Below are 15,425 nucleotides of genomic sequence, written 5' to 3'. Positions count from 1 at the left end.
AAATGCACTGTGAAGTATGATGCACAAGGGCAAAGCAGACTTCCCAGGTCGTCGGTATGATGACGGCTGCCCTTGATGTCAATAGTGGACACAGCTTGTTGTGAAAATCAATCAAGTCCACAACTTTGTCCCATAGGTAGGTTTAATAACAATCAGATCTCTGGCATCATCCTGTAGAATACAATCATGCAATATATATCAGGATCGTGGCATCGTATAGGAAGGATCGATAATATTAGTCAATGCAAGCAAGCCTAGAATGTCTGCATGTACGTACCATCCGAGTCTACATGTCATAGAGTAAATGTCGCAGGAGTGGTCCGGAATCGCGGATGTCCGAGGTCTTATAGACGCTTCTCAGTGGTTTAAGGGAGCATCACACCTGGGTTCAACTTTGATACAATCATGCAATATATATCAGGATCGTGGCATCGTATAGGAAGGATCGATAGTCAATGCAAGCAAGCCTAGAATGTCTGCATGTACGTACCATCCGAGTCTACATGTCATAGAGTAAATGTCGCAGGAGTGGTCCGGAATCGCGGATGTCCGAGGTCTTATAGACGCTTCTCAGTGGTTTAAGGGAGCATCACACCTGGGTTCAACTTTGATACATTTTCACTACATTCTCCCTGCCGTTAGAACTACACTGCCGCTAGGCAGGAAGTAAGCATGCATCAGCCTAAATTGATTAGTGTTGGCAGTCCATGTCAGTCGGTCCATCCGTAGCGGTCAGGGCGGCAAATTGCCCTGCCAGCACGGGTCCAGCAACTAACGGGTACGACATCCCCAAGCCCGGAGTCCCCTGCATCAGAGTAGCCGCTGGAGGCTGGCGTCGGAGGGGGCACCACAGTGCCTTCAGGCAGGGGTGTCTCTGGCGACGGGAGGGACGGCAGATGCTCCATAGGCGGAGCATCGGGAGAGTCCATAGACTCGTAAATCAGTTCGTCGATGTCCCCGTAAGGGTCGATGACCCCACATGGGGCGAGATGGCGTACGGAGACTGTGGACTCACGTCCATCTGCCGTCATTACGCGAGCATGCTCGCGATTAGCCTGGAGTACCTGCACCTTATCCACTAAGGGATCGTACTTGCTCGTGCGAACCGCACGTTTGAGGTAGGCCGGCCCCGGCTCAGCGAGCCAACTAGGTAAAGATCGGATACTACCCGAGCTTCGTGGGTGGTGGAACAACCGTTCGTGAGGAGTCTGGTTGGTAGCCATACATAGTAGAGCCCTGATCGAGTTCAGCGCCACAGGTAGTGACCAAGCCCATTTATCTAGGCCCCGGCCGAGGGTCCTGAGGCTTAGCATGACGGCCCTCCATATAATCCCATTGAAGCGTTCGATCTGCCCATTCGCCTGTGGTCTGTACGGGGTGGTATAGCTAGAAGGGACATTATTCTGGAGCAGGAAGCTCCTCACTTCCTGGGACAGGAACACCGCACCCCGATCTGTATGCACGTAGGCCGGATACCCAAACATAGAAAACAAGTTCTGCAGGCACCTTATGACTGTGGCGGCCGTCATATCTGCACATGTGAAAGCAAAAGGGAATCGCGAGTACTCATCAACGATAGTGAGCAGATAACGAGAGTTAATCGACACCAGCAACGGCCCTTTGAAATCAATCGCCAATCTCTCCCACGGTCTAGTAGCCCTGACCAGCGTCCCCATGGGAGGGTTGTAAAAACGCGGTTTGAGTTCCGCACATACAGCGCAGTTGTGACAGACCCGGCGGATGTCCTCAACCGAGTACGGCAGGTTACCACGACGCACGAAATGAGCGAAACGCGTCACCCCAGGATAACACATAGTGTCGTGCAAAGCGTGCAGACCCTCCAAATATATGAGATCCGCACACGTAGCCGGCCTCGATAAGGCGTCGATGACCAGGTTATCCCTCCCCGGGCGATATTTGATGGTGTAGCAGAAGTCGGCGAGTTCGATACGCCAGCGAGTGATTTTCTCATTCTTAATGCGTTGAGCATGTAAGGTGTCGTACATAAACGCAATGCTCTGTTGGTCCGTGATGATTTGGAAGCATCGTCCGAGCAAGTACGGACGCCAACGCCGAATTGACTCGACGATCGCGTACGCTTCCTTTTCGACAGACGAATGCCTCCGCTCAGCGGAGGTGAGAGTCCGTGGAAAGAAAGCCACAGGGCGCCCTCCCTGGGAGAGAGTCGCCGCTATCGCATTATCCGAGGCATCACTTTCCAAGACGAAAGATTTGCGCTTGTCGATCGTCGCCACAGCGGCGCCAGCGATGTCGGACTTAAGGCCCCGAAAAGCAGCCATGGCGGCAGGGCTCATGGGGAATGCTTCGCAGGCCACAAGTGGGCGGAGTTTCATGGAGAAATTTTGCACCCACTTAGAATAATGGGCGAACAGCCCGAGAGCACACTTCAACGAAGCTCGATCGCAGGGCGGGGCCATATCGAGCAAGGGTCGCAGACGCTCCTTATCTGGAGCAACAGAGCCATGGGTCACGGTGTACCCCAGAAGATCTATCATGCGCATGGAGTAACGACACTTCGCCTCATTCATGGTTAGGCGATACCTCTGCGCGACCTCGAGGAAGCGCTTCAGATTAGCATCATGATGCCCCTGGTCATGCCCGCAAACCATAAGATTGTCCAGATATACAAAGACATCTGTCAAGTTCTCCTTAGCAATGAGGTCGTCCATAGCCCTCTGAAAACAGGCGACGCCGTTCGTCACCCCAAAAGGTAGTCGGGTGAACTGGTATAACCGTTGACCTGATTCAAAGGCGGTATAGATGCGATCGGCCCCGGAGATGGGGATCTGATGATACGCACTACGCAGATCGAGAGTGCTATAGACCGAGTACTGGGCCACCTGTCGAACCAGTGCGTCCATCCCCGGTAGAGGGTAGGCATCCAGCTGTGTAAATCGATTAATCGTCTGCGAATAGTCGATTACCATTCATTTGCGATGCGCTTCGCTTCGCACCACTAAGACCTGGGCCCGCCACAGCGACCGGGTAGGTTCTATGATACCTTCCTTTAAGAGCTGGGCCGTTTCCTCCGCAATGAAGCGCGTCTGCTTGTGAGTAGCACCGTGATTTTACCGCTACAGGTGTGCAGTCCGTGGTCATGTTGGGGAACAGCGAAAGAGGCTCAATTTCCATTCCTGCGAGTGCACACACAGCAAGCGTGTCAGTCCCACCAAATTCCATTTCCAAACGTCCATGTCGCTTAAGAAAATCATGTCCTAACAGAATATCAGCACATAAAGCAGGTAAGACCATGAGATGTACATCTGGAAATATGCGTCCCTTTATCACAAGCTTCAAACGACATTCCCCTTTTGTGCTGAGCCTAAGCCCTTGGGAGGCCATAAAGATCCGCCGTGTTGTCCCAAGGATCGGCCATCCATGTTTTCGCATCAGTCGATGATCGATATAACTATCTGTGGACCCCATATCGATTAAAGCCCGAGCAAAAATGCCTTCGATCATAAGTGGGATAATGGCCTGAGCAAGGCCGGGTGGACCGGCAGGTATTGAGCCATCCGAGCGAGATGATCGCGCCTCGCGTGTAGATCCAACGCTGGCTACAGTTCTCCGGCCGTTCGAGCAGCCTCCGGAGGGCGCTCGTGTCAAGCGCGTAGTTTGCCGTGCCAAAGCAGGAGCTTGTAGTTCGTACGAGCAGCCAGCGGATGGCGCTCGTGTTACGCGAGAAGGGTCGAAGCCAACTGTAGTTTCCTGTGCCGAAGCAAGAGCTTGTAGTTCGTACGAACAGCCTTCGGATGGCGCTAGAGTCACGCGGTGAGTCTCAAAGCCATCATGAGACGTTCGGATACCAGCCAAGGACGGTCACTCTGCGTTCGGTCGTGTTCACGCCATTTGTTTTGGCGGCCCGATGAATCTCACCAAGGTCGAGCACGCAACCAAGGGCCCACGAGGAGGACCGCCGCTCATCAAAGCCGGGTGAGGCGCCCCGCTCCGTGCTCGGCCCGTTGGCTCGGCGATAAGCCCATTCAGGGTCGCGCGAGTTCGTTTGCCCCGCGCAGCCTTTCGGCAAACTTTTGCAAAATGTCCTTTTGTCGAACACAAATGACATCGCTCCCGGAGCCGAACACGCAGACCTGGGATGTTGTCGATTTCCGCAGAAGTAACACGTAGCGTTTCATCCAGGCTTTGGTCCTGCCGCTGCGGCTGCCGCCAAGCCGGTATCCGGGTCCTCCTCGGGAGAGGCCAGGGGTTCCGGCAGTGAGGTCGAGTCCGCTCCCGCATCCTCGGCGGTAGCTCTCTCCGGTCGAGTGTGTTGAGAAGTCCCCGCAACGACACATGTGTGGTCATAGGCGTTAGATTGTTCCCAGGCCTCAGTGTATACGTGTGCCAGCCGTAGAGCTTCCGTTAACGTCAAGTCCGCTGTTTCCAAAAGTCTTTGTCTAATGGTTGAAGAGCTGATCCCAGAGACAAAAGAATCGCGGACAAGGTCATCTTGGACTTGCTCATGAGTGCGTACCTCGGGAGTACTGTCTGCAAGTAGACGTCGCAGCTCTTGGGCGAAGTGGTCCAGCGTCTCAGTGGGCTGTTGACTCCGCGTTGCGAGCAGATGCCTGGAATAAACCACACTCCGTTTCTTAATGTAAATTCGTTTCAGCTCCGTCACAGCTGCATTGTACGTCGTACACTGTTCGATGCCCCTGTAGACGTTATGGTGTACTTTAGTCTGCAGCACGTCCAGTTTCGTTTCATCAGTGACAGCGGCGTCCTGGGCTTTGAACTGATTGTCCAGTGTCTTGAGCCAATGCGTCAGCTCCGAGCCCAAATCCGCTGCTTTTGGGTCGGCGCCGAATATCGGCACCTGGATCATCCTGTGTCCCGCCATGTTCACCTCTTGTTCTCGAGTGGACAGCGAGATTGATTGTTATTAAGTGTTGTGAAAATCAATCAAGTCCACAACTTTGTCCCATAGGTAGGTTTAATAACAATCAGATCTCTGGCATCATCCTGTAGAATACAATCATGCAATATATATCAGGATCATGTCATCGTATAGGAAGGATCGATAATCTATCTATAATTCCAGTAATCTCTGTCTGTCTGTCTGTACGTCTGTACGTTTGTCTGTGACCGCTGTTTCTCGACAACCACGGGTCCGATATACTTTTAACTTGCCAGGTATATTGCTGGGGACCCGAGGATGTGCCTTTTCAAGGTTTCATATTAATCGGACAATTACTTACCGAGCTATGTCCAAAAAACGATTCAACCAATCAGAGAGCAGCGAACGATCGCGTGTGCCGAACGTGGCGGGCACACTCTGCCTCGGATGGCACATTTGAGAGCGTATTCATTTATTTCACGTTTGCAAACTATGTTGGCGTTAAACTATGTTTTAATAAAGTTTTAAAACTAATAAAAACGAATTTGCGATTCATTCGCTTTCCTGCGCGTTTGTGCACGCGATGGCGATTGCTTTACCAAACTCCGGAAGCCGTTCGCTTTGGACCAAACCATTGCATGTAAATAGAGGGGGGGGTTCTGTGGTCGTTGCGAATGGACCAAACCATTCATGTAAATAGAGGGGGGGATTGTCACTGTACTCGCAAGCCGTTCGCCGTTCGCTTTGGCGTTGCGAATGAACCAAACCATTTCATGTAAATAGAGGGGGGGGATATAATTTTAGATAGATATATAGTACGGGCATATATATAGTACGGGCATGCCCTAGTATTAGTCAATGCAAGCAAGCCTAGAATGTCTGCATGTATGTACCATCCGAGTCTACATGTCATAGAGTAAATGTCGCAGGAGTGGTCCGGAGTCGCGGATGTCTGAGGTCTTATAGACGCCTCTCAGTGGTTTAAGGGAGCATCACACCTGGGTTCAACTTTGATACATTTTCACTACACAGCTGTCTGCAGATGCATGTGTAGTGATGCCTAAATTGGTGCATAACTGACTTTCATGGGCATATTTATCCATGATGTAGCACTGCCTAGGCTGACCTACAGGTGCAGTTTGATATCTGAGTGTCCTCATAGTGTTAGCCGAGAGCAGTGGTTCCCCACCTTTTTTCTGTCGTTTCCCCCTTCAACCAGTTCAACCGTCCGGATTTCGCCCCCACCCCTCCCCCCCCCATATATATATATACAACAACAACAACCATATAGATATATATATATATATTATATATTGTTGCGGATTTGAGAATCCTGTGTTTGTAAATACTAGGGCATGCCCGTACTATATCTATATCTAAAATTATATCCCCCCCCCTCTATTTACATGAAATGGTTTGGTCCAAAGCGAACGGCTTGCGAGTGGTGACAATCCCCCCCCTCTATTTACATGCAATGGTTTGGTCCAAAGCGAACGGCTTCCGGAGTTTGGTAAAGAAATCGCCATCGCGTGCACAAACGCGCAGGAAAGCGAATGAATCGCAAATTCGTTTTTATTAGTTGTAAAACATAGTTTAACGCCAACATAGTTTGCAAACGTGAAATAAATGAATACGCTCTCAAATGTGCCATCCGAGGCAGAGTGTGCCCGCCACGTTCGGCACACGCGATCGTTCGCTGCTCTCTGATTGGTTGAATCGTTTTTTGGACATAGCTCGGTAAGTAATTGTCCGATTAATATGAAACCTTGAAAAGGCACATCCTCGGGTCCCCAGCAATATACCTGGCAAGTTAAAAGTATATCGGACCCGTGGTTGCCGAGAAACAGCGGTCATAGACAAACAAACAAACGTACAGACGTACAGACAGACAGACAGAGATTACTGGAATTATAGATAGATGACCCTCTAGTAATGATTCCGTGTAAATACCTCCGTTAATTGTAAAGGTCAAAGGTCGTCCCCTTAGTTAGTCCATCGCATGCACGTAGAAAATCATATACCCTTCTCTATAGTTATTTCTTATTCTATGTCAGTATAAGGCTCTGTTTCCCATTAGTTGACACTGCATTGCACCGGATCGAATAAGGTAGAATCCCCTTTCAATTGCCACCAAAAACGCAATTGCCGGCAGTGTTCGCTGCCCTTTGGCTGGGGGCTCACTCAAATCGCCCCAAAACCTCCATTACGCACGCGGTCAAGCCCACGAACAAGGGTGTTGCCCGCCCCTCATCATCAGAAGGTGGAGCCAGCGAGCCCCCACCAGCCAATCAGGGCTGGTGAGATACCATCACGGGCGAGGTGCGCATTGATCTAAAAGCGCGTTATAAAAGCGCCCGCGCAAGCCTATTCGAGAGATGCGCATAAGAGTTCAGTGGAGGGACTGCTTGGTGAAAGAAGTGAAGGACGAAATCATTGAGGGAGCCAGAGAGTTGAAGGAGCCCGAATAGAGAGCTCCGGGAAGGGAGACGCTGTTCCAACCAGCCTTGCCACGACAAGCTCCGACGTGTTGCTGCGAGCATCCCGGCCGTGTGGACCCGAGTGTGGAGAGTCGGCGGCTGCTCGCTCCCGGCCCGGCCGTTCCGCAGTCCCACCTGAACCTTACTCTCCTTCCAGCCATTCGTTCCTGCCTTCATCCCCCACTCGTGTAAGTCTGAATGTCGTCTGTTTGTCTGTGTTGTCCCTGGGAATAAGTTAAGCTTGTCTAAGTAGAATTGCAGTCTTCTTCTTCTTCTGTAAATTATTTTCGTATCTTTCCATCTCCTTTGGTTTCTTTGATTGTGTAAATAGTAGTAATAAATTCCTGTTCCTCCTTACTCTGCCTTCTTTTCTTTACATTCGGTCGCTTTAGAGGTTTCCACATTGAACACCTGTGGCACGATTTGGCCAACGTTCAGGATCGGGTTGAGTCTTTGTTAATGGTTCGAGCCACATGCTGCTAATCCGCTCGGCAAATAACATCTTGTCCGCGGTCTCGAACGGGGTTGCTCACCTGCCTCATGGAGGGAGCTAGGCAGCTTCAGGAATGGAGACGGCCAGTGCAAATAGAAGGGGGATTAACCCCCCCCCCCCCGCTAAGGGGTTCGCCGTACTCCGTATCCGTAACAATTGGTGTCGGGAGCGAGATTCGGACCTGACATGTGCTTAGCGCACTCAAAATTACGAGAGGTCGAAATTTTATTTAACATCCAAATTTAAAATCGTGCCATGGATAATCAAGGCGACCGGATGCCGGTGGGGGTAGAAGAAGAGGGGGTAGAGTTGACCCAGGACCCCAGGGAAATGTATATGGGGGAGAGGGAGGAGGAGAGCAATGAGGCTGTGGTTGCAGAGGTTTCAGGCGCACAAGATGGCTTCTCGCGCACGAGGTTGCAGCGGCACCAAATGTCGCCGCGCCCGTGACCGTAGCAGCGCCGCCGATGGACTGGGGCCTATTCATGCAGCAAATAAAGGCCTTTATGGTTAAGGCGGGTGAAGAAATGGAAGACAGAAGGAGGGCTGACGACAATGGGATGAAAGGGGTGAAGAATGGGTTAAGTGGGTTAGAAAACACCATGGAAGGCAAATTGAGGGAAATAGGGGAGCAATCCGCCCGGGAAATTAAACAGATGGGAGATCAGATAGAGGAGATGAAAATCGGGTTGGAAGCTAAATTGGATGCCCAGAGGAATGATTTGGAACAGATGAGGGCAGCATCTACCAAAGAGATGGGAGAAATGATCAGACGAGGTGTGGGCGAGGAGGTCGCGGGGGTACGCGAGGAGGTAAAGCGGGGTGAGGAGCGTATGGAGAAAGAGGTGAGAAATAGTACGGCTAGGTTACAGGGGGGCATAGAAGATCTGATGAGGGGAGTAGAGCAGCTGACGGTGGGACAAAAAGAATTAGGGGAGCAAGTGGAGAAGAATACGGCGATAATCGGGAGGTTAAAGGCAACACAGAAGGAGATAAGAAAAGGAACTTATAACGACAAAGAGGGAATGTCAGATGGTACATGAGGGGTTGACAAAGAGGTTGGACGAGGTGACAGAGGCAATGGAGACGAAAGAACGGGAAGTAAGGATGCACATAGAAACGACCAAGGTGGCATTAGAGGAAGAAATTGAAGGGGCGCACCGGGAAATAAAAGAGGTGAAACAAAAATTAGAGGAAGTGGAAGAGGGGTTGAGTGAAATTAAGAAGAGACGGAGGGAAACTAAGAGAGAGATAAAGGAGGAGGTGATGGAATTGGTGCAAGGTCTGTGCTCAAATCATGATGATGTGCTTACTGACCAAATAAAGAGTTTGCAGGTGGCGGAGGAGGAGCGAAGATGAGGTGCCGAGGTGAGTGACGATATACTCGGAAATGTATATGGTGCGAGGGGAGATTCAGGGGGCTTGAGTGTTGGTGTAGACCCGGGTGTTCGTGAGAGACCAATGGTGAGGTGTATGACTGGTCCGGAGTGTATGGAAAGAGGAGGTGCGCAAGGAGGTCCGAATATTGGGAATGCGGAAGGTATTTGTGAGCCAGCGTGTGCGGCGGTGATCGGGTGTGTGCAAGAATGCACCCCCATGAGTGGTACGGAGTATGTACCGGGAGAGAGTGTGACAGGTGCACGAGAAAGGTGTAGAACAGAGGGGCGTGTGAGGAAAAGGTGCGTGCCGAGGAGTGAGTGTGCTGTCGAGAGTGAGTTGGTCGTGGCGCGGGTGCGGGGGGGCACATTGAACCGTGTGATGGGGAGTGTTACAGGGGATGTAACGGAAGAGTGCACACCTGTGGTGAGTGTTATGGAGGGCGTAACGGGAGAGTGTGCACAAGAGGATACGTGAGAAAGGTGTGTAACAGAGGGGTGCATGATTACAGAGTGCGCTGTCGAGAGTGAGAGTAAAGGCACGATAGAGTGTGGTAGTAAGAGTGACACGGAGTACGAGTTGGTTGTGTCAGGTGAGGAAGGATGCACACCTGGAATGGAAGGATGCACACCTGGAATGGTCGAGCGCGTGTGGGAATGCACACTTGAGTTGGTAGTGAAGCACGTGATTGGGTGTGTAGAAGAGTGCACACCCGTGGTTGTCACAGAGGATGTGACCGAGGAGTGGGCACGAAGAGGTGTGTTGATGAGGTGTGCGAACGACGAGTGTGTGCTAAGGTGTGCGAACGACGAGTGTGTGCTAAGGTGTGCGGTGGTCGGGCGTGTAAAGAAGTCTGCGAGCGTAATGAGTGTACCTGGGTGGTGTGTAAGAGAAGGTGCAATGACGGAGTGTATGGAGACACTTGGATGTGCGAATAAGGAACGGAACGCGGGGTGTGAGCATGCAAGTGAAGCATCGACGTTAACCGGGTTAGCAGTTAGACCGACGGTTAGCCGAAGCGAGCCCTCGGTTCGTGCCGGGCTTTGGGTGCGGCAGGAACCAGCGGGGATCGTAACCACGGCGGTTTCGAAAGAACTGCCGTGCGCGATCCACACCGGGCCTCGCTCTGAACGGTCGCCTCCGTGCTCCGCTAAGCGGAGCGGGCGGGCTGCTTCGAGGACAGGTAAGAAGGGTCGGCACGGCGACCCCTTGTGGTTGCGGCGTTCCGGCCGGCCGAGATTGGGGCATCGGACGGTTCCGTGCCGAGATGGTGCGTGGAATCTCGGCCCGAGTAAGCCTCCTTCCATGCACCGAATTCCGGACGGACCCAACCACCGGCAAAGAACCACCCACATTCATTGCTCGGCTTCGCGAAGCCGGGCTTTGAGAATGAATTGACGCACCGAGAGGCTCAAGTGAGTAGACGTGTGGGGGTGATAGCAGTAGTGAATTTGAAAAGCAAAATTGATTGGTAAACTGATTGGCAGATGATTGGCAAATTTTTGATTGGCTGGAATTTGATGGGCAAAATTGATAGTGGGAGATGCCCGATGTGGTGGGATGGCAACTCTGCCATCCCTCACACAATATGGGGCACATGAGCACTAGCTATGGGGTTTATGGCAGTGTAGGCTCGCCGAGGGAGGGTTTGGATAATGTATAGGGACCTAGAGATGACCATAGGTAACTGGAGATTTAAGTAGCGACATTATACAGGTAGTGGGGACATAGAGAGGTTAGAATGGATGATAACGACGTGGTATGTGCTTAGTTTAAAGGGAAGACGGGGAGCACCAAGTTAGAAGGAAACCAGGTAGATCAGATGATGCCGTGTGTGTGAGAATCTTTGCCGATGAGCATGTTGAGCAAATGAGGCAATGCTCGTGAATGGTGCCGTGTGTTTGTGTTGAAAGTGTATGGAGCAATGTATGAGTGAGTAATGGTGATTGTGGATTGTATTGAGCGTGGAAGTGTATGGAGCAGTGTATGAGGAACAATTGTGGTTGTGCATTGTATTGAATGATTGAAGAAGCCTGGGAGGAAGGAGGGTGCAGGTGGCACCAGGTGTGATTGCACAGGTGTGCAAATGAACAGGTGTGTGGAATACATGGAGTATGGAATACATGGAGTATGGAATGGATGGTGTGGAGGGAGTATGGTGGAAACTGTGGAGTGGAGTGGATGGTGCGAAGGTGTGAATGGGGGAAAAGTGGACCCCTATCACGAATACCCGGGGAGGGTAGTTTAAGAGTTAGGTAGAGGGAGTAGGTAAATTGTGGTTGGATATTGGCATCTGTGGTGCGTGTGGAAGAATGGTGTTTGGATGGGTGCATTAGTGTCGTGGAAATGGCTGGGCATGTGGCCTGTTAGTGTGTGTAGTTAAATGGGCACTCCACCACTGTGAGGATGTCGGCCAGGTGAGCCGCAGGTGGGCTCTGGGAGCCGGTAGAGTTGTTGTGGATGGGGCCCGAGGATCCAAAGGACGGACCCGGGTAGCCCAGTGCCAGAGAGGGCACCGAGGGGGGTAAGTGTCAGAGAGGGCCTTCCCCAGTTAGATAGGTTAGGTAAGGAGCAGGTAAGCTCGGAGGCAACTGCAGTGGTGGAGGTGTGCAGGTGGGTAGACCTGCTGGGAGAGCCACACGACCCAGTCCTGAAATTGTGCAAAGGCACAGGGAGTTGAACCGGGGGAGTGAGACCCCAAATTGATGAAGCACCACAGTTTGGTCAATGGGAATTTGGTTCTTAAAACTGCATAGAGTAAGTTGGCCAATGGATTGGCAGGGAAAGACCCCGGGTAGTGTAAAGTGTATTAAAGTCATTTAGAGGATAGTTGGGATTAAGAATCTCCTCGCACCATCTACATCCACTCACCTGGGGCGACGTAACTCCACACCATGCCATGTGTTTTTGTTATTTTTGTGCAAATGTTTGGAATGTGAGACGCATCATGACGTGGGTGTGACATTGTGCTGTTGTTCCATCTCTCCCTCCTTATGAGGATTGATGATGAATTGGTGATGGCAAATTTAGACAATGGGATTGTGACGAATTTGGTATAGGGGAGATTGGGGAGGACGAGACATAGTGACGGATTTGTAAATGTGTAGGCTTTTGTAAATACGGGGAGGGGCAAGGGGGGCAGTGTAGGTCACATGTGGGGGGCGTACGTAGGGACGAACCTTTCTCAGCTCGCTCCCATGCACCCCTCATTCTGCATTGCCTTGTTTGATGTGTACCCTTGCGCCCTTACCCCTCACTCACCTGTCTTCTCTGTCTTCCTTCCCCAACCCGAGGATCGTGCTCTCTGGGCACTGAGGGGAGCGTGCGGGAGGCTGCATCGGTGTGCCCGAATCCCCGCAACCAGCTGCCTGCATTCACGCACCACTTATGGACCACAGTCTGTGGCCAAGCACCACTTATGGACCACAAGCTTTGTGGCATGGCCCCTCTGCTGGGACCGGCCAGGTTGGCCAGAGGAAGATCTTGCTTGCGGACCTCGGTGACATGGCACCTATGCCATACAGGTGAACCACCCATAGTCGGCCCCTGTGGGCCATAAATAAAAAAAGATGGACGCATTGTGTACCTTTTTATTTCCATCAAATAGGCCGCAAGCAAAGAAGAACATGAAGAATGACAACATCTGGAAGAACATCGGCCAGCAGAGGGAGCCGAAGAGCAAGACCACCAACAGTGTGTTTGTTTTATGGAACTGAGGTGATGGTGCTTTATGGTGCTTTGGTATTTTGGTGCTCTTTATTGGTGCTGGTGTGTCAATGCAGTGCATGCTGTCTCCTCCCCTCCCACAGGATTTTCTTTTTGTTTCCCCCAAAGGAAATCGCAGGTCCTGGGTTGCAGTGTAAATACAATTAGCGTCACTTGTAAATAATGCTCCCCACCATTCATGTTTAGTTTGAAAACCATTCTGCAATTCGGTTATCCTGTGGGCGTGAATCTGTTAGGTAGGGTGCAATGCAGCAGAGGGACATACTTATTTGTGTTTTAAAACTGCCGCACTCAGGGTCAGGTTAATTGCAGAGGGAATTACACCTACGTGCCACACTAAGTTAAAGTTTTATAGTCCCGGGACGTGGCTGGAGGATGAGGGTGCAGTGTTGCGGATTTGAGAATCTTGTGTTTGTAAATATGAACATCTAGTAATGATTCCTTGTAAATACCTCCGTTAATTGTAAAGGTCAAAGGTCGTCCCCTTAGTTAGTCCATCGCATGCACGTAGAAAATTATATACCCTTCTCTATAGATATTTCTTATTCTATGTCAGTATAAGGCTCTGTTTCCCATTAGTTGACACTGCATTGCACCGGATCGAATAAGGTAGAATCCCCTTTCAATTGCCACCAAAAATGCAATTGCCGGCAGCGTTCGCTGCCCTTTGGCTGGGGGCTCGCTCAAATCGCCCCAAAACCTCCATTACGCACGCGGTCAAGCCCATGAAAAGGGCGTTGCCCACCCCTCGTCATCAGAAGGTGGAACCAGCGAGCCCCCACCAGCCAATCAGGGCTGGTGAGATACCATCACGGGCGTGGCGCGCATTGATCTAAAAGCGCCCGCGCAAGCCTATTCGAGAGATGCGCGTAAGAGTTCAGTGGAGGGACTGCTTGGTGAAAGAAGTGAAGGACGAAATCATTGAGGGAGCCAGAGAGTTGAAGGAGCCCGAATAGAGAGCTCTGGGAAGGGAGACGCTGTTCCAACCAGCCTTGCCACGACAAGCTCCGACGTGTTGTTGCGAGCATCTCGGCCGTGTGGACCCGAGTGTGGAGAGTCGGCGGCTGCTCGCTCCCGGCCAGGCCGTTCTGCAGTCCCACCTGAACTTTCCTCTCCTTCCAGCCATTCGTTCCTGCCTTCATCCCCCACTCGTGTAAGTCTGAATGTCGTCTGTTTGTCTGTGTTGTCCCTGGGGATAAGTTAAGCGTGTCTAGGTAGAATTGCACTGTCTTCTTCTTCTTCTGTAAATTATTTTCGTATCTTTCCATCTCCTTTGGTTTCTTTGATTGTGTAAATAGTAGTAATAAATTCCTGTTCCTCCTTACTCTGCCTTCTTTTCTTCACATTCGGTCGCTTTAGAGGTTTCCACAATGAACACCTGTGGCACGATTTGGCCAACGTTCAGGATCGGGTTGAGTCTTTGTTAATGGTTCGAGCCGCGGGCTGCTAATCCGCTCGGCAAATAACATCTTGTCCACGGTCTCGAACGGGGTTGCTCACCTGCCTCGTGGAGGGAGCTGGGCAGCTTCAGGAGCGGAGACGGCCAGTGCAAATAGAAGGGGAATTAACCCCCCCCTCCCCCGCTAACGGGGAGTGCCGTACTCCGTATCCGTAACAATATATATATATATATATATATATATATATATATATATATATATATATATATATATATATATAGATATATATATATATTGTTACAGATCCGGGGGACGGCACTCCCGTTAGCAAGGGGGGGTTAATCCCCTTGTCCTGTTAAGCTGGCCGTCCAACCGGTCCTGCGGGTATTACGTCACTTCCGGTCGATGGTAAGTAGGGTTGTAAGCCCAATTTGTCTTAATACCTAAGTACTACCACCGGCCATAAGCGAGGAAATACTCCCACCCGGGCCGCAGCGTGATTGGATTGCGCCGAGTGAAGCGAGCTGCGACTCGGGCCGTTATCAAGAGAATAAACCCGATTATAAAGCATTGGCCAAATCGTGCCACAGGTACTCAATCGAAAGAAAGGACTAAAGCGATCGGGGGAGAATGAAACCAAAAGGGTAAGAAATAACAGACATTTATTAATTATTTACAAAACCAAAGAAACCAAAGGAGAAACGAAAGCAATATACAGAAGAAGAAGAAGACACAGGGCAAGCCTTAAAACAGTCTTATATTATAACCCAGACAACAAACAGGACAGACAACAGACTTACATGACAAGGGAATAGCAGGCAGGAATCACTGGACGAAGGAGAAGGGTCCGTGCAGGTGAACGAGTAGGGCGGTCCGGGCCGGTGCGCAGCGTCGAAGGTCGCTCCAAATGTTGACCACGCTACGGGCTCGAGGCGAACAGCGTATTCGTTTTCGTCTTCGTTTCCACATATTCGTATTCGAACGATTCGTATTCGTATACGTTTCCACGTATTCGTTTCCACACACACGGTCGGACAATGTCAGTTGATGATTGTATTGTGGTCGCCGTCACGGACCCACTCGCCAGATCACCT

The 15,425-nt window shown here is 51.0% G+C and overlaps 1 protein-coding gene across 2 annotated transcripts in view; it reads left to right on the top strand.

Moving 5' to 3' along the window:
* LOC144892394 (uncharacterized) overlaps positions 1 to 15,425 on the top strand; it is an 80,799-nt gene that overhangs the window by 13,733 nt on the left and 51,641 nt on the right. The gene's annotated exons all lie outside the window — the stretch shown is intronic.

Source organism: Myxine glutinosa, chromosome 5 (genome assembly GCF_964187855.1).
Source record: "Myxine glutinosa chromosome 5, kmMyxGlut1.1, whole genome shotgun sequence".
Classification (NCBI taxonomy): domain Eukaryota; kingdom Metazoa; phylum Chordata; class Myxini; order Myxiniformes; family Myxinidae; genus Myxine; species Myxine glutinosa.
This window is presented reverse-complemented; position numbering and strand designations above follow the sequence as displayed.